Source organism: Mustela erminea, chromosome 5 (genome assembly GCF_009829155.1).
Source record: "Mustela erminea isolate mMusErm1 chromosome 5, mMusErm1.Pri, whole genome shotgun sequence".
Lineage (NCBI taxonomy): Eukaryota > Metazoa > Chordata > Mammalia > Carnivora > Mustelidae > Mustela > Mustela erminea.
This window is the reverse complement of record NC_045618.1, coordinates 45,588,701-45,609,489: the sequence shown is the minus strand read 5'-3', so window position 1 is coordinate 45,609,489 and position 20,789 is coordinate 45,588,701. Positions and strand designations below refer to the sequence as shown.

The window sequence follows — 20,789 nt, the reverse complement described above, 5'->3', positions numbered from 1 at the left end:
GTAACAGGGCAAGTCAGACTGTTGGGTCCCCAGTGTTGGGTACAAGACCACTTGAATCTATTTTTTAAAAGTGATTGTGAAAGATAACTAATGGAAATTTTTGTATTGTGATTTTTAGATACAAAATTTGAAGTAACTTGTAGTAGCTGAGTTTTCAGGTTTTGTTTGACCTTTTTGTTCATGGTGACTAAATTAGAAGAGCCACCTCATCTAGCTTTTAAAAATATCTTTTATTAGATTTCAGAGTATATAAGTCCATGAATAAATTATGCTTGGGAAGCTTTGTATAATACTGCTTTTCTCTCTCTAAAGAAATACTGTGATTTAGAAAAATGTCAAGAGCATATTTTCTTTTTTAAAGATTTTATTTATTATTTATTTGAGAGAGAGAGAGAGAGAAAGAATGAGCACACAGGCAGAGGGAGAGGCAGAGGGAGAAGGAGAAGCAGATTCCCCGCTGAGTAGGGAGCCTGATGCAGGGCTTGATCCCAGGACTCTGAGATCTGACCTGAGTCAAAGGCAGCTGCTTAACCCACTGAGCCACCCAGACACTCCTGTTAGGAGCATCTTAATCTTAAAATGGTGTGGGGGTTTTGTTTTGTTTTGTTTTTGTTGTTTTTTAAATTCAAGTTGGTTAACATAGAGTGTAGTATTCGGTTCAGGAGTCGAGTTTAGTGATTCATCACCTATGTGAAACACTCAGTGCTCATCCCAACAAGTGCCCTTATTAATCCCTACCCCCCATCCACCTCCCCTCCAGCAACCCTCAGTTTGTCTTCTGAACTCTAGTCTCTAATGGTTTGCCTCCTTTTTGTTTGTATCGTCTTTTTCCTTCCCTCCCCTGTGTTCATCTGTTTTGTTTCTTAAATTCCACATATGGGTGAAATCATGGTGTTTGTCTTTCTCTGATATATTTCGCTTAGCATCATACACTGTGGTTCCATCCATGTTGTTGTAGTTGCAAGATTTCATTCTTTTTGTTGACTGAGTAATTTTTCATTTACACACACACACACGCGCGCGCTCTCTCTCTCTCTCTCTCTCTCTCTCTCCACATCTTCTTTATCCATTTCATCCATTCATCTGTTGAAGGACATTTGAGTTCTCTCCATAATTTGGCTGTTGTTGATAGTGCTGCTATAAACATTAGGGTGCATATACCCCTTCGAATCAGCATTTAATCTTAAAAAGGTTTAAGAAAAACTTCAATGTTGGAACTCTTGGCTGGCTCAGTCAGAAGAGCATGCGACTCTTGATCTTGAGGTCATGAATTTGAGCCCCACATTGCGTGTAGAGATTACTAAAAAAAAATAAACTTAGAAAAATATTTCAGTGTTATTTTGTTTTGGTTTGGAAGTAGTAAGTAGTAGAGTAGCATTACCTGTTTGGATAATTGTTTTCATAAGACATTATCAGTTCCAGCACCCTCTTATTTTACATACTGAGGTAAAATTCACATGGCACAAAATTAAGTATTTTGAAGTGTATAATTTGTGGCATTTGGTATGTTCATGATATGTTGCAAGTATAACCTTTATCTAGTTCCAAAACATTTTATCATCCCCAAAGGAAAAACCCCAAATCTATTAAGCAGTTCCTCCTTGTTCCTCTTTCTCCATAGCCCCTGGAGAACACTAATCTGTCGTTCTGTCTCTCTGGATTTATCTTTTCTGGGTATATCATATCATATAAGTGAAATTATGTAACATGTGATATTTTATATAACATGTGATGTTTTGTGTCTGTTACTTTCACTTAGGATGTTTTCTAGGTCCATTCATGTTGTAGTATGTACCAGTACTTCATTTTTATTTATTATTATTATTTTTAAAACAAAGTCTCTTTTTTTTAAGATTTTATTTATTTGACAGAGATCACAAGTAGGCAGAGAAGCAGGCAAAGAGAGAGGGGAAGGCAGGCTCCCTGCTGAGCAGAGAGCCCGATGTGGGGCTCCATCCCAGGACCCCGGGATCATGACCTGAGCCTAAGGCAGATGCTTTAACCCACTGAGCCACCGAGGTGCCCCTCATTTTTATTTTTATTTTTATTTTATTTTATTTTTTTAAAAATTTTTTAAAATATTTTATTATTTATTTGACAGAGATCACAAGTAGGCAGAGAGGCAGACAGAGAGAGAGGAGGAAGCAGGCTCCCTGCTGAGCAGAAAGCCCGATGCAGGGCTCGATCCCAAGACCCTGGGATCATGACCCGAGCTGAAGGCAGAGGCTTTAACCCACTGAGCCACCCAGGCGCCCCTCCTCATTTTTATTTTTAAGGCTGAAAAATATTCTACAGTATGGATATACCACATTTTTTTTTTTTTAAAGATTTTATTTTTTATTTGACAGACAGAGATCACAAGTAAGCAGAGAGGCAGGCAGAGAGAGAGGAGGAAGCAGGCTCCCTGCAGAGCAGAGAGCCCCATGTGGGGCTCGATCCCAGGACCCTGGGATCACGACCTGAGCCGAAGGCAGAGGCTTTAACCCACTGAGCCACCCAGGCGCCCCGATATACCACATTTGTGTGTTTATCAGTTCATAGTGTTTTTGGTTGTTTTCATCTTTTGATTATTATAAATAGTGCTTCTATGAACCTTCATATATAAGTTTTTTTTTTTTTTTTAAAGATTTTATTTATTTGACAGAGAGAGATCACAAGTAGGCAGAGAGGCAGAGAGAGAGAGAGAGAGAGGAGGAAGCAGGCTCCCTGCTGAGCAGAGAGCCCGATACGGGACTCGATCCCAGGACCCCGAGATCATGACCTGAGCCGAAGGCAGCGGCTTAACCCACTGAGCCACCCAGGCGCCCCCATATATAAGTTTTTGTTCAGATACAGGTTTTCAGTTCTTTTGGGTATGTAGCTAGTAATGGAATTGCTGGGCCATGTGGTAATTTTATATTTTACTTTTTTTTTCTTTGTTAAGTTTATTTCTAATTTATTTTTGTAGTCTCTATGCCAAGCATGAGACTTGAACTCATGACCCTGAGATCAAGAGTTGCATGCTCTACAGACTGAGGCAACCAGGCCCCCTGTATTTTACTTTTTAAGTAAAATGCACCGTTTTATTTATTTATTTATTTATTAAGATTTTATTTTATTTATTTAGAGAGAGCTCGTGTGCATGAGTACATGAGGGGCAGAGGGAGATGGAGAGAGAGAATCTGAATCAGACTCACCGCTGATCATGAAACCCAAGGCGGGTCTTGATTCCATGACCCTGAGACTATGACCCAAGCTGAAATCAAGAGTTGAACACCCAGCTGACTGAGCCACCCAGGCATCTAGGCTGCACCATTTTAGATTCTTACCAGCAGTGTTCAAAGGTTTTAATTTTTTCTACATTCTCACCAACAGCTGTTATTTTGTACCTGTTTTGTCTTGTTTTTTAATTACAGCCACCCTAGAGGGTATAAGGAGTAACTCCTGAGATTTTGATTTGCATTTCCCTAATAGCTAGTGATGTTGAGCATCTTTTCTTGTGCTTTATTGGCCATTTGCATATACTTTTTTGGTGAAGTGTCTGTTCAAGTTCTTTGCCCATTTTTCTTTAAATTTGATAGAAAGTTTTCACTGTATTTGTTTATAATTGGTCAGATTTCACATTTTAAGTATATGTCCATTAAATGTAGCTCACCTCAAGGTGCCATATTTCCAAGTGATTAACATGATTCCACAGATTAACATGGTTCCTTTTCTTCCATACTTTTTTTTTTTTTTAATTTAAATTCAAGTTAGTTAACATAGTATAGTATTGGTTTTAGGAGTAGAATTTAGAATTTACGTATAATACCCAGTGCTCATCCCATTCACATAGAGTGAAATCATATGGTATGTGTCTTTGAGTAACTTTTTTGACTCAGCATCATACATTCTAGTTCTATCCATGTTGTTGCAAATGGGCAAATGGCAAGAGTTCATTCTTTTTGATGGCTGAGTAATATTCCGTGCGCGCACACATACACACATATATATATATACACTTAAAATGTGAAACCTGACCAATTATAAAAACATTCTATCAAAAGGAAAAATGGGCAAAGTACTTGAATAGATATTTCACCAAAAAAAGATATTCAAATGGCCAATAAAGCACAAAAGATGCTCAACGTCACTAGTTATTAGGGAAATGCAAATCCAGGAGTGTGTGTGTGTGTGTGTGTGTGTATACACACATACATCATGTCTTCTTTATCTTTTCATCAGTTGATGGACATTTGGACTTTTTCCATAATTCGACTATTGTTGATGGCTGCTATGAACACTGAGGTACATGTGTCCCTTCAAATCAACATTTTTATATCCTTTGGATAAAAACCTAGTATTACATTTGCTGGCTCATAGGGTTGTTCTGTCTTTAGCTTTTTGAGGAACGTCCGTACTGTTGTCCACAGTGACTGCATCAGTTTGCATTTCTACCAACAGTGCAAGAGAATTCTTTTTCTGCATCTTCACAAACACCTATTGTTTTCTGTGTTGTTAATTTTAGCCATTCTGTCAGGTGTGAGGTGGTAGGTATCTCACCATAGTTTTGATTTGTATTTCCCTGATGATGAATGATGTTGAGCATCTTTACATGTGTCTGTTGGCCATCTGGATGTCTTTTTTGGAAACCTTTATTTGCTTTTTAAAAAAAAAAAAGTTTTGACAGGGTACCTAGCTGGTTCAGTCAGTGGAACATGTAACTCTTCTCTTGGGGTTGTAAGTTCAAGCCCCATGTTAGCTGGAGGTTACTTAAAAATAAAATCTTGGGGCACGTAGGTGGCACAGTTGGTTAAATGTCTGACTCTTGGTTTAGGCTCAGGTCACGATCTCAGGGTTGTGTGATCAAGCCCCACATTGGCCTCCATCCTCAGGCTGGAGTCTGCTTGGGTTTCTCTTTCCATTTCCCTTTCTCCCTCCCTGCTTGCTCATTTACTCTCTCTCAAATAAATGATTCTTTAAATTTTTTTTTTTTTTTTTTTTTTTTTTTTTAAAGATTTTTTATTTATTTTTCAGAGACAGAGGGAGAGAGCGCGAGCGAGCACAGGCAGACAGAGAGGCAGGCAGAGGCAGAGGGAGAAGCAGGCTCCCTGCCGAGCAAGGAGCCCGATGTGGGACTCGATCCCAGGACCCTGGGATCATGACCTGAGCCGAAGGCAGCTGCTTAACCAACTGAGCCACCCAGGCGTCCCTTAAATTTTTTTTTTTTAATTAAAAATTTGTGGCATATGTACATAGAGAATATTCCATTTTAACCATCTTAAAATGTACAATTCTGTGCCTTCAAGTACATTCACATGGTTGTGTGACACATCACCGCTATCACCAGACTATTTCATTTTCCCCAACTAAATGCTATTGAACATTTATCTCTGTACAAATATCTGAATTCCTGCTTTCACTTCTTTGGACATAAACTCAGAAGTAGAGCTGCTGGGTTATGTGGTGATTCTGTGTTTAACTCTTTTGAGGAAGCAAACATGGTTTTTATAGCTGATGTATCATTTCACATTCCCAGCAACAGTACACAGGATTCTAATTTCTCCACATCCTGGCCAACAGTTATTTTCTTTCTTTCTTTTTTTTTTTTTTCCCCTTTTATTTTTTTAGTATAGCCTTGCTATTAGGTATGTAGTGGTGTCTTGTGGTTTTGGTTTGCATTTCCTTAGTGATTAGTGATGCTGAGCATCACTTTGTGTGCTTTTTGGTCATCTGTGTATCTTCTAAGAGTGTGATACTTTTAGCTCTTATATGTTTGGTCTTTGATCTACTTTGAGTTGTACATTGTGAGGTTAAGGGCCAGCTCCATTCTTTTGCAGGTGGGTATCCAGTTGTCCCAGTATTATTTGTCCTTTCTTTCCCCAGTGAATGCTCTTGGCGTTCTTGTTGAAAATCAGTTCCTTATAGATGTATGGGCTTATTTCTGGACTCTTTTATTCTCTTGATCTGTATATCTATCTTTTTTTTTTTTTTTTAAGATTTTACTTATTTGTCAGAGAGAGAGAGAGTGAGCACAGGCAGACAGAATGGCAGACAGAAGCAGAGGGAGAAGCAGGCTCCCTGCCGAGCAAGGAGCCTGATGTGGGACTCGATCCCAGGACGCTGGGATCATGACCTGAGCCGAAGGCAGCTGCTTAACCAACTGAGCCACCCAAGTGTCCCTCTGTATATCTATCTTAATGCCAGTACCACATTGTTCTGATTATTAAGCTTTGTGGTAGTTTTAAAATCATAAAGTATAAGCTCTCCAATTTTATTTTTCAAGATTTTCCAAGGTTGTATTCTGGCTGTTTGTTGTCCCTTACAACTGTGTATGAATTTTAAAATGTTTTTAGGGCGCCTGGGTGGCTCAGTGGGTTGAGCTGCTGCCTTCGGCTCAGGTCATGATCTCAGGGTCCTGGGATCGAGTCCCGCATCGGGCTCTCTGCTCGGCAGGGAGCCTGCTTCCTCCTCTCTCTCTCTCTGCCTGCCTCTCTGCCTACTTGTGATCTCTCTCTGTCAAATAAATAAATAAAATCTTTAAAAAAAAATGTTTTTAGTGGTTGCCCTATGGTTTACATTATACATTTATAACTAAGTCCACATCCAAGTAATACTAGATTGCTTCATGATTCATGCAGGTATCTAAAAACAGGATTCCCATTTCCTCGTTCCTGTTTCTCATAACATTTTTTTTTCCTCATAACATTTTTGTGACTTAATTATCCAAACTATAGTTACCAAATAAATTGTTGCTATTGTTATTTTGGACCAATACTTACGTATTAGATCTGTTAAGAAAAAGAAAAAAAATTTCATTTTGCCATCACTTATTCCTTCTCAAATGGTCTTCTTTCTGTTGATCCAAGGTTTTGATCTATGTCATCTTCCTTCTGAAGAACTTTTTTTTATATTTCTTGCAAGGCAGGTCTACTGATGACAAATCCCTCTATTGTTGTTTGGGAAAGCTTTTATTTCTCCTCCACTGTTGAAGGATAATTACACTGACAGAGAATTCTAGGTTGGTTTTTTGCTTTCATCACTTGATTTTTTTACTTTTATTTTTTATTTATGTATTTAATTAATTTCACTTTTTTAAAGTTTTTTTTTTTTTAAAGATTTTATTTATTTACTTGACAGAGATCACAAGCAGGAAGAGAGGCAGGCAGAGAGAAAGGAGGGGAAGCAGGCTCCCCGATGAGCAGGGAGCCCGATGCGGGGCTCGATCCCAGGACTCCGGGATCATGATCTGAGCCGAAGGCAGAGGCTTTAACCCTCTGAGCCACCCAGGCACCCCTTAAAGTTTTTTTAAAAAATTTATTTATTTGACAGACAGAGATCACAAGTAGGCAGAGAGGCAGGCAGAGAGAGAGGAGGAAGCAGGTTCCCCGCTGAGCAGAGAGCCTGATGTGGGGCTCCATCCCAGGACCCTGGGATCATGACCTGAGCCGAAGGCAGAGGCTTTAACCCACTGAGCCACTCAGGTGCCCCTAATTTCACATTTTTAATTATTAATGTATAATGTATTATTTTTTTCTGGGGTACAGCTCTGTGATTCATCAGTCTTAACAATTCATAGTGCTCACCACAGCACATACCCTCCCCAGTGCCCATTACCCAGCCACCCCATCCCTCCCACCCCGCCTCCCACTCCAGTAACCTTCAGTTTGTTTCCTGAGATTAAGAGTCTCTTACAGTTTGTCTCCCTCTCTGGTTTCTTCTTATTTCATTTTTTCCTCTCTTTCCCTATGATCCTCTGCCTTATATTTCAAATTCCACATATCAGTGAGATCATGCGATAATTGTATTTCTCTGACTGACTTATTTCGCTTAGCATAGTACCCTCTAGTTCCATCCACATTGTTGCAAATGGTAAGATTTCATTTTTTTGATGGCCACATAATATTCCATCGTATATATATATACCACTTCTTTACCCATTCATCTGTCAGTGTATATCTGGGCTCTTTCCATATTTTGGCTATTGTGCTTTCACCACTTTAAATATTTCATCCTATTCTCTCCTTGTGTGTATGGTTGGTGAGAAGAAATAATGTCTCCAGCGATGGGCTTATGGTCCTAGGCTTTTGCTTTTTTTTTTTTTTTTTTTTTAATTAATTTATTTATTTGACAGGCAGATCACAAGTAGGCAGAGAGCAGGTAGAGAGAGAGAGAGGAAGAAACAGGTTCCCCGCTGAGCAGTGAGCCTGATGCGAGGCTCGATCCCAGGACCCTGGGATCATGACCTGAGCCCAAGAAAGAGGCTTTAACCCCCTGAGCCACCGAGACGCCCCAGGCTTTTGCTTTTAATAAACTTTGATTCTCCCTATCCTCTTTTCCTCTCTAATTCTCAGGACAATGGTTTACCCAGTGACCTCAGTTCTCTGGTGAATCTAAGAAAAGGTTTTGTTTTTCACTTTTTTTTTTTTTTTTAAAGATTTTGTTTGTTTGTTTGTTTGTTTATTTGACAGGCAGAAATTACAAGTAGGCAGAGAGGCAGGCAGAGAGAGGGGAGGAAGCAGGCTCCCTGCTGAGCAGAGAGCCCGATGCGGGCCTTGATCCCAGGACCTTGGGATCATGACCAGAGCCGAAGGCAGAGGCTTTAACCTACTGAGCCACCCAAGCGCCCCTTCACTTTTCCTCTTATAAGGAACAGGAACCATGATTGCATGATCTCTGCATGTCAGAGTAGAAACTGGCAATCTGTACATGAATTTTAGGAACAGATTTTCCATTTCTGTAAAAACCATTGGGATTTTGACAGGGATTGCTTTGAATCTGTAGATTGCTTTGAGCTGTACTATCATAATAATATTAAGTTTTCCAAACTATGGACAACAGGATATCTTTCCATTTATTTTGGTATTATTTTCTTTCAGCGTTTTTCCTCTAGTTTTCAGTGTACAATGCTTACACCTTTTTAGATAAATTTATTCCTAACTATATTATTTTCTTGATTCTATAATAACTGGAATTGTTTTCTTTATTTCATTTTCAAATTATTCATTTTTGGTATATAATAATACAACTGATTTTTGTGCTGAATTTATTACTGCTAACAATTTTTGTGTATATATTCTTTAGGTTTTCTTTTTTTTTTTTTTTTTAATTTTATTTACTTGACAGAGAGAGATCGCAAGTAGACAAGAGAGGCAGGCAGAGAAAGAAGGGGAAGCAGGCTCCCTGCTGAGCAGAGAGCCCGATGTGGGGCTCAATCCCAGGACCCTGGGATCATGACCTGAGCCAAAGGCAGAGGCTTTAACCCGCTGAGCCACCCAGGTGCCCCTTCTTTAGGTTTTCTTTTTTTTTTTTTTTTTTTAAAGATTTTATTTATTTACTTGAGAGAGAGACAGTGAGAGAGAGCATGAGCGAGGAGAAGGTCAGAGAGAGAAGCAGACTCCCCATGGAGCTGGGAGTCCGATGCGGGACTCGATCCCGGGACTCCAGGATCATGACCTGAGCCGAAGGCAGTCGTCCAACCAACTGAGCCACCCAGGCGTCCCTCTTTAGGTTTTCTTATATAGGATCCTGTCCTCTGTGGATAGAGATAATTTTATTCTTCTGGCCAACTTGGATGGCTTTTTCTTTCCCTTAAAAATTTATTTATTTATTTATTTATTTATTTGCCTAATTGTCCTGGCTAGAACTTCTAGTACATTGTGTAATAGGGGTGGCAAATGAGAGCATTCTGGTCTTCCTTATCTCGGGGAAAGCTTTTCTTTTTTTTCTTTTTTTTTTTTTTAAAGGTTTTATTTATTTATTTGACAGAGAACACAAGTAGACAGAGAGGCAGGCAGAGAGAGAGGAGGAAGCAGGCTCCCTGCTGAGCAGAGAGCCCGATGCGGGACTCGATCCCAGGACCCTGAGATCATGACCTGAGCCGAAGGCAGCGGCTTAACCCATGAGCCACCCAGGCGCCCATCGGGGAAAGCTTTTCATCTTTTGCTGTTCAGTATACCAACTGGGGGATTTTCATAGAAACATTTTATTATGTTGAAGTTCTTTTCTTTTTTTTTAAGATTTCATTTATTGGGCGCCTGAGTGGCTCAGTGGGTTAAGCCTCTGCGTTTGGCTCAGGTCATGATCTCAGGGTCCTGGGATCGAGTCCCACATCGGGCTCTCTGCTTGGCAGGGAGCCTGCTTCCTCCTCTCTCTGCCTGCCTCTCTGCCTACTTATGATCTCGCTCTGTCAAATAAATAAATAAAATCTTTAAAAAAAAAAGATTCCATTTATTTATTTGACAGAGATTACAAGTAGGCAGAGAGGCAGGCAGAGAGAAGGAGAAGCAGGCTCCCTGCTGAGCAGAGAGCCTGATGCAGGGCTTGATCCCAGGACCCTGGGAACAGGACCTGAGCTGAAGGCAGAGGCTTTAAGGCAGAGGCTTGGGGCGCCTGGGTGGCTCAGTGGTTTGGGCTGCTGCCTTCGGCTCGGGTCATGATCTCAGGGTCCTGGGATCGAGCCCTGCATCCGGCTCTCTGCTCCGCAGGAAGCCTGCTTCCCTCTCTCTCTCTCTGCCTGCCTCTCTGCCTACTTGTGATCTCTGTCTGTCAAATAAATAAATAAAATCTTTAAAAAAAAAAAAAAAAGGCAGAGGCTTTAACCCACTGAGCCGATGAAGTTCTTTTCTATTTCTAGTTTGAGTGTTTTTATCATGATAGAATTTTATCTAATCGATTTTTCTTAAAGATTTATTTATTTGAGTGAGGAGAGTATGAGCACAACCAGAGGGAGGGGTAGAGGGAGAGAGAATCTCGAGCAGATTCCCTGCTGAGCACAGAGTTGGATGTGGGGCTCAATCTGACAACCATGATACCATGACCTGAGCCAAAATCAAAGGTTGGACTCTTAAGAGACTAAGCCACCCAGGCACCCTGCTTTTTTTTTTTTTTTTGGCATCAATACTGATGATCATATGGTTTTTCTCCTTCATTCTGTTAATGGGTGTATTATATTCATTGATTTTTATAGTTGACCCACCTGGAATAAAGCTGTTTGTCATAATGTGTAATCCTCTTAATACGTTGTTGGATTACCTTCACTAGTATTTTATTGAGGATTTTTACAACTATATTGGTCTGTAATTTTCTTGGGATGTTTTTATCTGGCTTTGGTTATCAAGGAAATCCTGGCTTCACAGAATGAGTTAGGAAGTATTCTGTTCTGGATTTTGGGAGAGTTTGAGAAAGATTGTTAATTATTTTTTTGAAATTTGGTAGAATTTATCAGTGAAGTCATGTAGTCCTGGACTTTTCTGGGTGGGAAGTTTGACTGGTGATTTAGTCTTTATTTGTTGCAGGTCTGTTCAGATTTCTATTTCTTCTGGAATGAGTTTTGTTCCTTTGTGTGTTTATAGGACCATGTCCATTTCATCTACATTATCTGATTTGTTGGTGTGCAATTCTGGTAGTTTCCTTTTGTAACCCCTCTGTTGTTAAGGTCTGTAGCCTTGTCACTACTTTCATCTATGAAGTTAGTACTTTGGGTCTTCTTTTTTTTTTTTTTTTTTTTTTTTTAAATATTTTATTTATTCATTTGACACAGAGAGATCACAAGTAGGCAGAGAGGCAGGCAGAGAGAGAGAGAGGAGGAAGCAGGCTCCCCGCGGAGCAGAGAACCCGATGCGGGACTCGATCCCAGGACCCTGAGATCATGACCTGAGCCGAAGGCAGCGGCTTAACCCACTGAGCCACCCAGGCGCCCTGGGTCTTCTTTTTTTTGATAGTCAGTCTGATTAAAAGTTTGCCAGTTTTGTTGATCTTTTCAAAGAAATAGCTTTTGGTTTTGTTTGATTCTGTTGTTTATTTTCTTTTTTACCTCCACTTGAATCTTTATTATGTCTTTTCTTTTGTTAGCTTTGGATTTAACTTTTTCTAGTTCTTTTAGGTGTAAACTTCAGAGTATCAATTCGGGATCTTGTTTAATGTAGCATTTTTATGTATAAATTGACCTCTTCACACTGCTTTCACTATATGTCATAAGTTTCAGTATGTTGTGTTTTTGTTTTAATTTGTCTCGGGTTATTTTCTAATTTTTCTTGTAATTTTCTTTTTTTCCCCCTTTTTTTGGGTAATCTCTGAACCATTTGTTGTTTAAGATTATGTTGTTAAGTTTTTACTGTTTATGGATTTTCCAATTTTTCTTCTGTTAATTGATACCAGTGTCATTCTGTTATCATAAATGATACTTTGTATGCTTTCAGTCTTTTAAAATTTATTGAGAATTGTTTTGTGTTCTAATGTATTATCTCTCCTGGAGAATGTTCCATGTACACTGGAGAAAAATATGTATTCTGCTTTGTTGAGTGGAGTGTCTGTATATGTCTATGAGGGTTATAGTTCATAGTATTGTGCAAATACTCTATATCCTTATTTATCTTCTCTCTGATTGTTCTATCCATTGTTGAAAATGGAGTGTGAAAGTCTCTAATTGTTATGGTAGAATTGTCAGTATCTCCCTTCAGTTCTGTCAGTTTTTGCTTCCTATATTTTGTGACTTTTTTTTTTAATTTTTTTTTATTTTTTAAAGATTTTATTTATTTACTTGAGAGAGAGACAGTGAGAGAGAGCATTCACGAGGAGAAAGTCAGAGAGAGAAGCAGACTCCCCATGGAGCTGGGAGCCTGATGCGGGACTCGATCCCAGGACTCCAGGATCATGACCTGAGCCGAAGGCAGTCGTCCAACCAACTGAGCCACCCAGGCGTCCCATATTTTGTGACTCTTATTAGACATGTTTGTAATTGTGAGGTCTGTTTTCATCCTTTTACTTTTAACCATTGTGTCTTTTGATATAAATTGAGGGTTGTGTAAATAACATTTAGTTGGGATTGTTCTCCATTATGCCAGTCTCTACCTTTTATTTTTTTATTTTAATTATTATTATTTTTTAAAGATTTTATTTATTTATTTGACAGACAGAGATCACAAGTAGGCTGAGAGGCAGGTAGAGAGAGAGAGGAGGGAGCAGGCTCCCTGCTGAGCAGAGAGTCCTACTCGGGGCTCGAACCCAGGACCCTGGGATCATGACCCGAGCCCAAGGCAGAGGCTTTAACCCACTGAGCCACCCAGGCACCCCAGTCTCTACCTTTTAATGGGAGAATTTAACCTATTTACATTTAAAGTAACTGAAAAGGAAGGAGTTGTTTCTGGTATTTAGGACTCGTTTCTGCTATTTAGCTATTTGTTTTCTGTTTTATATATATATTTATTGTTTCTCAGGTCCTTTATCATTGCCTTCATTTCCAGTTAGTTTTGTACTGCTTTGTTCTCCTCTTTTTTGTAAAGGTTTTCCTTAATATTACTCTGGGGATTACAGTTAACATCTCAATCTTGGGACAGTCAAGTTTGAACTTGAATATCAACTTAGTTGCAGCAGGTATACAGACACATTGCTCCTGTATAGCTCTGCTCCCTCCCCCTTTTGTTATTGTTAGAATTACACCTTATACATTGTGTTGTCTTTATACATGTGTTCCTGTTAAAGAGGTGTTTAGTTATAAATGCATATTATTAGTTTAGGCATTTTTCTTTCAAATCATTGAAGCCAAAACAGAGTTAAAAACCACTGATGCTGGGCACCTGGGTGGCTCAGTAGATTAAGCGGCTGCCTTCAGCTCAGGTCGTGATCCTAGGGTCCTGGGATCAAGTCCCACATTGGGCTTCCTGCTCAGTGAGGAGTCTGCTTCTCCTTCTCCCTCTGCCTGCTGCTCTGCCTGTTTGTGTGCATGCGCTGTCTCTCTCTCTCTGTCTCTGTCAAATACATAAAATCTTTAAAAAACCTTTGATGCAATAATACTGGTTTGTATATATATTTATATAGCTTTCTCTTATTCTTTATTTCTTTATATGATTTTAAAGGTACTATCGAGTATCCTTTCATTTTGGCCCAAAGAACCATCTATTAAATTTCTTGTAAAGTGGCTCTTCTTTTTTGTTGTTGGGGGTTTTTTTGTTGTTGTTACTTTCAAGATTTTATTTATTTATTTGACAGAGAGACAGACAGCAAGAGAGGGAACACAAGCAGGGGGAGTGGGAGAGGAAAAAGCAGGCCTCCGGCTGAGCAGGGAGCCCAATGCAGGCTGATCCCAGGACCCTGGGATCATGACCTGAGTTGGAGGCAGATGTTTAATGACTGAGCCACCCAGGCACCCCTAGAGCAGTTCTTGTGATGAAAGCTTTACCTTTTGTTTTTCTGGGAGCATCTTTAATTTTTTTTCATTTTTGAAGAAAAGTTTTGCTGGATATAGATTTTTTGGTTAACTGTTACTTTCAACACTTGAAAATAAGTTATCCCACTGCTTTATGGCCTCCATGATTTCTTTTTTTATATAAGATTTTATTTATTTATTTGACAGAGAGATAGAGAGCACAAGTAGGCAGAGTAGCAGACAGAGGGAGAGGGAGAAGTAGACTTCCTGACAAGAAGGGATGCCATGCGGGGCTTGATCCCCAGAACCCGGGGATTATGACTTGAGCCAAAGGCAGACACCTAACTGACTGAGCCACCCAGGTGTACCTCAGTTACTATACTTTGAGGTCCTGAATTTCAATTTGATTTTCTTTTTACCCTCCCCCTCAATTTGATTTTTTTTTAAAATAATTTATATTTCTTTCCTGATGTTTCTTCTTGGTGAGATACTTTTTTCTTGTTTTCCTTTCGTTCTTTCTGGTTTCCTTTGCCTGGGTTTCCTCGGGGACATTTTCTTTCTTTCTTTCTTTCTTTTAAAAAACATTTTATTTATTTATTTGACAGAGAGAGAGACCACAAGTAGGCAGAGAGGCAGGGAGAGAAGTGGGGGAAGCAGGCTCCCTGCTGAGCAGAGAGCCCGATGTGGGACTTGATCCCATGACCCTGAGATCATGACCTGAGCGTAAGGCAGAGGCTTAACCCACTGAACCTCCTAGGCGCCCCATCAGGGACATTTTCTGTATTAATTTCTTTTTTTTTTTTTTTTTTTTTTTTTTTTTTTTTTTTTAAAGATTTTATTTATTTATTTGACAGAGAGAGATCACAAGTAGGCAGAGAGGCAGGCAGAGAGAGAGAGGAGAAAGCAGGCTCCCTGCTGAGCAGAGAGCCCGATGCGGGACTCGATCCCAGGACCCTGAGATCATGACCTGAGCCGAAGGCAGCGGCTTAACCCACTGAGCCACCCAGGCACCCCTGTATTAATTTCTTTATTCCTGTGAATGAGCCAGACTGGTTTTTCTTTGCATGCCTCATAATTTTTTTGTTGAGAACTGTACATTTTGAATATTATTGTGGAGTACCTCTAGACATCAGATATCTTCCTTGTCACTGCTCATTGTGGGTTGTTACTGTTTGTTTTTTGTTTTGGGTCTTTTCTAAACTATTTTTGTAAAGTATATATTCTTAGTCATCTGTGATCCTTGGAATCTATGTTTCATTATCTTAGTATTCAACTAGCATTTTGACTATATTTCCTTGAATACCTGTAGCCCAAAACAGGAAATAATACTCTTTCAGTTTTGACTAAATAGTTCTGTGTTTGAATATTCCTTCAACACTAAGCCAGGCCACTTAAAACCCTGCCTTATCCTTCACTACCCATTTGTGTGGAGCCTGGCAGTGAGGTAGGGGTGAAAATTTAGGGTCTTTTTTTTTTTTTTTAAAGATTTTATTTATTAATTTGACAGAGAGAGAGGGAATATAAGCAGGGGGAGTGGGAGAGGAAGAAGCAGGCCTCCTGGTGACCAGGAAGCTGACATAGGGCTCGATCCCAGGACCCTGGGATCATGACCTGAGCTGAAGGCAGACGCTTAATGACTGAGCCATCTAGGCACTCCAACTTAGGGTCTTCTTTCTATGCATATATCCAGACTTGGGCATATATGTATCCTTTTTGAATCCTTTTTATGTCTGAGAGCTTACAAAGCTCATTTCTCCCTACCTACCTCCTTTTTCAGTCTCTCCCTTCCCTGTTTTCTTTTACCCAGGCTGCTTGCCCTGGAAGTGCTCCAAGTCAGGCAGAACAAAGGCAAAGTCCTTGTGCCAGTCCTCCAGGAAGCTGCCAGTCAGGTCCTAACATTCAGTCACAGTTCTTGGAGACTAAGGTTTGTATTGCTCCCTTGGTACTATCAGCCTGTACCAGAAGTGCAGCTGCCATGCTCACTGCCCCTGCTGAACTAGAGAGTAGGGGATGATAGGCAGGTGACATAAAATCCTGTAACATTTTTATTTATTTATTTATTTATTTATTTATTTATTTTATTTCTTTTCCGCATAACAGAATTCATTGTTTTTGCACCACACCCAGTGTTCCATGCAATACTTGCCCTCCTTAATACCCACCACCTGGCTGCCTCCACCTCCCGCCCCCTTCAAAACCCTCAGATTGTTTTTCAGAGTCCATAGTCTCTCATGGTTCACTTCCCCTTCCAATTTCCCTCAGCTCCCTTCTCTCCTTCTCCCTATATCCTCCATGTTATTTGTTATGCTCCACAAATAAGTGAAACCATATAATACTTGACTCTCTCTGCTTGACTTATTTCACTCAGCATAATCTCTTCCAGTCCCGTCCATGTTGCTGCAGAAGTTGGGTATTCATCCTTTCTGATGGAGGCATAATACTCCATAGTGTACATGGACCACAGATAGCCCTTTTTTTTTTTTTTAAGATTTTATTTACTTATTTGGCAGACAGATCACAAGTAGGCAGAGAGGCAGGCAGAGAGAGAGAGGAGTAAGCAGGCTCCCTGCTAAGCAGAGAGCCCAATGCAGGGCTCGATCCCAGGACCCTGGGATCATGACCTGAGCCAAAGGCAGAGGCTTTAACCCACTAAGGCACCCCAAGATGGCCCTTCTTTTCACTACATCTGTATCTTTGGGGTAAATACCTAGTAGTGCAATTGCAGGGTCATAGGGAATCTCTATTTTTAATTTCTTTTTTTTCTTTTTTTTTTTTAAGATTTTATTTATTTATTTGTCAGAGAGAGAGCGAGTGAGAGCAAGCACAGGCAGACAGAGTGGAAGGCAGAGTCAGAGAGAGAAGCAGGCTCCCTGCAGAGCAAGGAGCCCGATGTGGGACTCGATCCCAGGACGCTGGAATCATGACCTGAGCCGAAGGCAGCTGCTTAACCAACTGAGCCACCCAGGCGTCCCTATTTTTAATTTCTTGAGAAAGCTCCACACTCTTCTCCAAAGTGGCTGCACCAACTTCCATTCCCACCAACAGTGTAAGAGGGTTCCCCTTTCTCGACATCCTCTCCAACACATGTTGTTTCCTGTCTTGCTAATTTTAGCCATTCTAACTGGTGTAAGGTGGTATCTCAATGTGGTTTTGTTTTTTTTTTTAAGATTTTATTTATTTATTTGACAGAGATCACAAGTAGGCAGAGAGGCAGGCAGAGAGAGGAGGAAGCAGGCTCCCTGCTGAGCAGAGAGCCCCATGCGGGGCTGGATCCCAGGACCCTGAGACCATGACCTGAGCTGAAGGCAGAGGCTTTACCCCACTGAACCACCCAGACACCCCTCTCAATGTGGTTTTAATTTGAATCTCCCTGATGGCTAGTGATGATGAACATTTTTTCATGTGTCTGATAGCCATTTGTATGTCTTCATTGGAGAAGTGTCTGTTCATATCTTCTGCCCATTTTTTGATATGATTATCTGTTTTGTGCGTGTTGAGTTTGAGAAGTTCTTTATAGATCCTGGATATCAACCTTTTGTCTGTACTGTCATTTGCAAATATCTTCTCCCATTCCGTGGGTTGCCTCTTTGTTTTGTTGACTGTTTCCTTTGCTGTGCAGAAGCTTTTGATCTTGATGAAGTCCCAAAAGTTCATTTTTGCTTTTGTTTCCTTTGCTTTTGGAGACATATCTTGAAAGAAGTTGCTGTGGCTGATAATCGAGAGGTTACTGCCTATGTTCTCCTGTAGGATTCTGATGGATTCGTGTCTCACATTGAGGTCTTTTATCCATTTCGAGTTTATCTTTGTGTACGGTGTAAGAGAATGGTCAAGTTTCATTCTTCTACATATAGCTGTCCAATTTTCCCAGCACCATTTATTGAAGAGATGGTCTTTTTTCCACTGTATATTTTTTCCTGCTTTGTTGAAGATTATTTGACCATAGAGTTGAGAGTCCATATCTGGGCTCTCTACTCTGTTCCACTATGTGGTTTGTTGTTTTTTTTTTTTTTTTTTTTTTTTTTTTTTAATGCCAGTACCATGCTGTCTTGGTGATCACAGCTTTGTAGTAAAGCTTGAAATCAGATAACATGATGCTGCCAGTTTTATTTTTGTTTTTCAACATTTCCTTAGCAATTCAGGGTCTCTTCTGATTCCATACAAATTTTAGGATTATTTGCTCCAGCTCTTTGAAAAATACTGGTGGAATTTTGATCGGAATGGCATTAAAAGTATAGATTGCTCTAGGCAGTATAGACATTTTAACAATGTTTATTCTTCTGATCCAAAAGCATGGAATGGTCTTCCATCTTTTTGTGTCTTCTTCAGTTTCTTTCATGAGTGTTCTGTAGTTCCTCGAGTACAGATCCTTTACCTCTTTGGTTAGGTTTATTCCACGTATCTTACGGTTCTTGGTGCTATAGTAAATGGAATCGATTCTCTAATTTCCCTTTCTGTATTTTCATTGTTAGTGTATAAGAAAGCCACTGATGGGGGCGCCTGGGTGGCTCAGTGGATTAAAGCCTCTGCCTTCAGCTCAGGTCATGATCCTGGGGTCCTGGGATCGAGCCCCACATTGAGCTCTCTGCTCGGCAGGGAGCCTGCTTCCTCCTCTCTCTCTCTGCCTTCCTCTCTGCCTACTTGTGATCTCTGTCTGTCAAATAAATTAAAAAAAAGAAAGAAAGAAAGAAAGAAAGAAAGCCATTGATGTCTGTACATTGACTTTGTATCCTGCCACGTTACTGAATTGCTGTATGAATTCTAGTAGTTTGGGGGTGGAATCTTTTAGGTTTTCCATATAAAGAATCATGTCATCTGCGAAGAGAGAGAGTTTGACTTCTTCATTGCCAATTTGGATACCTTTTATTTCTCTTTGTTGTCTGATTGCTGTTGCTGGGACTTCTAATACTATGTTGAATAAGAGTGGTGAGAGTGGGCATCCTTGTCGTGTTCCTGATCTCAACGGGAAGGCTGTGCTCTTTTTCCCATTGAGGATGATATTTGCTGTGTGTCTTTCATAGATAGATTTTATGAAGTTCAGGAATGTTCCCTCTACCCTTATACTTTGAAGCATTTTTTTTTTTTAAAGATTTTATTTATTTATTTGACAGAGAGAGATCACAAGTAGGCAGAGAGGCAGGCAGAGAGAGAGAGGAGGAAACAGGCTCCCTGCTGGGCAGAGAGCCCGATGCGGGACTCGATCCCAGGACCCTGAGATCATGACCTGAGCCGAAGGCAGCGGCTTAACCCACTGAGCCACCCAGGTGCCCTACTTTGAAGCATTTTAATCAGGAACAGATGCTGGATTTTGTCAAATGCTTTTTCTGCATCAATTGAGAGGACCATGTGGTTCTTCTCTATTCTCTTATTGATTTATTCTATTACATTGACTGATTTACAAATGTTGAACCATCCTTGTAACCCAGGGATGAATCCCACCTGGTCATGGTGGATAATCTTTTTAATTGTAACACTTTTTAAAAATATATATTTTATTTATTTTTTGAGAGAGAGAGAGTGTTGCGTGTGAGCAGGTGGGGGAAGGACTGAGAGAGAAGGAGAAGCAGACTCCTCCTGAGCAGGAACTGCCCTCCCCAACCCCCGCCCCCACTCCCGATGCAGGTCTTGATGCAGGACTCGATCCAAGGATGCTGATCATAACCTTAGCTGAAGGCAGACACCTATCCGACCTGGCCACTCAGAGCATCCCCTATAACACTCTTTTATTGCAATGTCATGGGTTCTTTCTTTGCTAATCTTCTTTTGGTTGTTGTGAGTTTGGGGGTTACATTCAAGGTTCTGCAAAAGTTGATTCTGACAGTTTTTACCAGGTTATTTGTTGCTTGTTTTTGTGGAGGGATGGGTCCCAGAGAGTTCCCTACTCTGCTATTTTTGATGATGTTCTCCCTCCGCTCCCTTCGGTTTTTAGTTTTCCTACTGAATCTCTGCAGAGCATCCTACTTAATTTTTATAACATTTTTTCAAGGAGTACATAAAGGGTTTACTGCATAAAGGGTCATGTATAGTTTAAAGACTAGAAGTGAACACTGCATACGCATCACTCAAATAAAGAAATAGGACATTACCAGTACCTAAGAAGACTCTTACGTGCCCCTTTCTTTTTCTGACCTTCTAGGAAACACTATTCTGAATTTTGTGTTATTTACTTATGCAAATAGGTAGGAAAGTATAACCAGAAGAAAAACCAGTCAATAGAAATAGACCTAGAAATGATGAGATGATAGAATTAGTGCAGAAGATCTTTAAAAACATTTAGTAAAAAGTTGAAGGATTTGAGGCACCTGGGTGGCTCAGTGGGTTAGAGCCTCTGCCTTCGGCTCAGGTCATGATCCCAGGGTCCTGGGATCGAGCCCTGCATCAGGCTCTCTGCTCAGCAAGGAGCCTGCTTCCTCCACCTGCCCTGCCTCTTTGCCTACTTGTGATCTCTCTCTGTCAAATAAATAAATAAAATCTTAAAAAAAAAAAAAAGTTGATGGTTTTAAAGGTAGATGTGAAAATACCGAGGAGAGAATGGATATAAGAACCAAATAAAACTTTTCAAGTGAATAGATACCTGAATTTTTGCTTTTTTAAAAAAGATTTTATTTATTTATTTGACAGACAGAGATTACAGGTAAGCAGAGAGGCAGGCAGAGAGAGAGGAAGAAGCAGGCTCCCAGCTGAGCAG

The 20,789-nt window shown here is 40.2% G+C and overlaps 1 protein-coding gene across 12 annotated transcripts in view; it reads left to right on the top strand.

Moving 5' to 3' along the window:
* The window catches only part of CSNK1G1 (casein kinase 1 gamma 1), a 202,834-nt gene that overhangs the window by 13,080 nt on the left and 168,965 nt on the right, over window positions 1-20,789 (top strand). Inside the window, exon 2 of one of the 12 annotated variants that reach the window (XM_032342841.1) lies at window positions 15,912-16,028. The exons of the other annotated variants lie outside the window; for them this stretch is intronic. The gene's annotated coding sequence lies outside the window, so the exon portion shown is untranslated. The remainder of the gene's footprint in view (window positions 1-15,911; window positions 16,029-20,789) is intronic. 12 annotated transcript variants of the gene reach the window in all.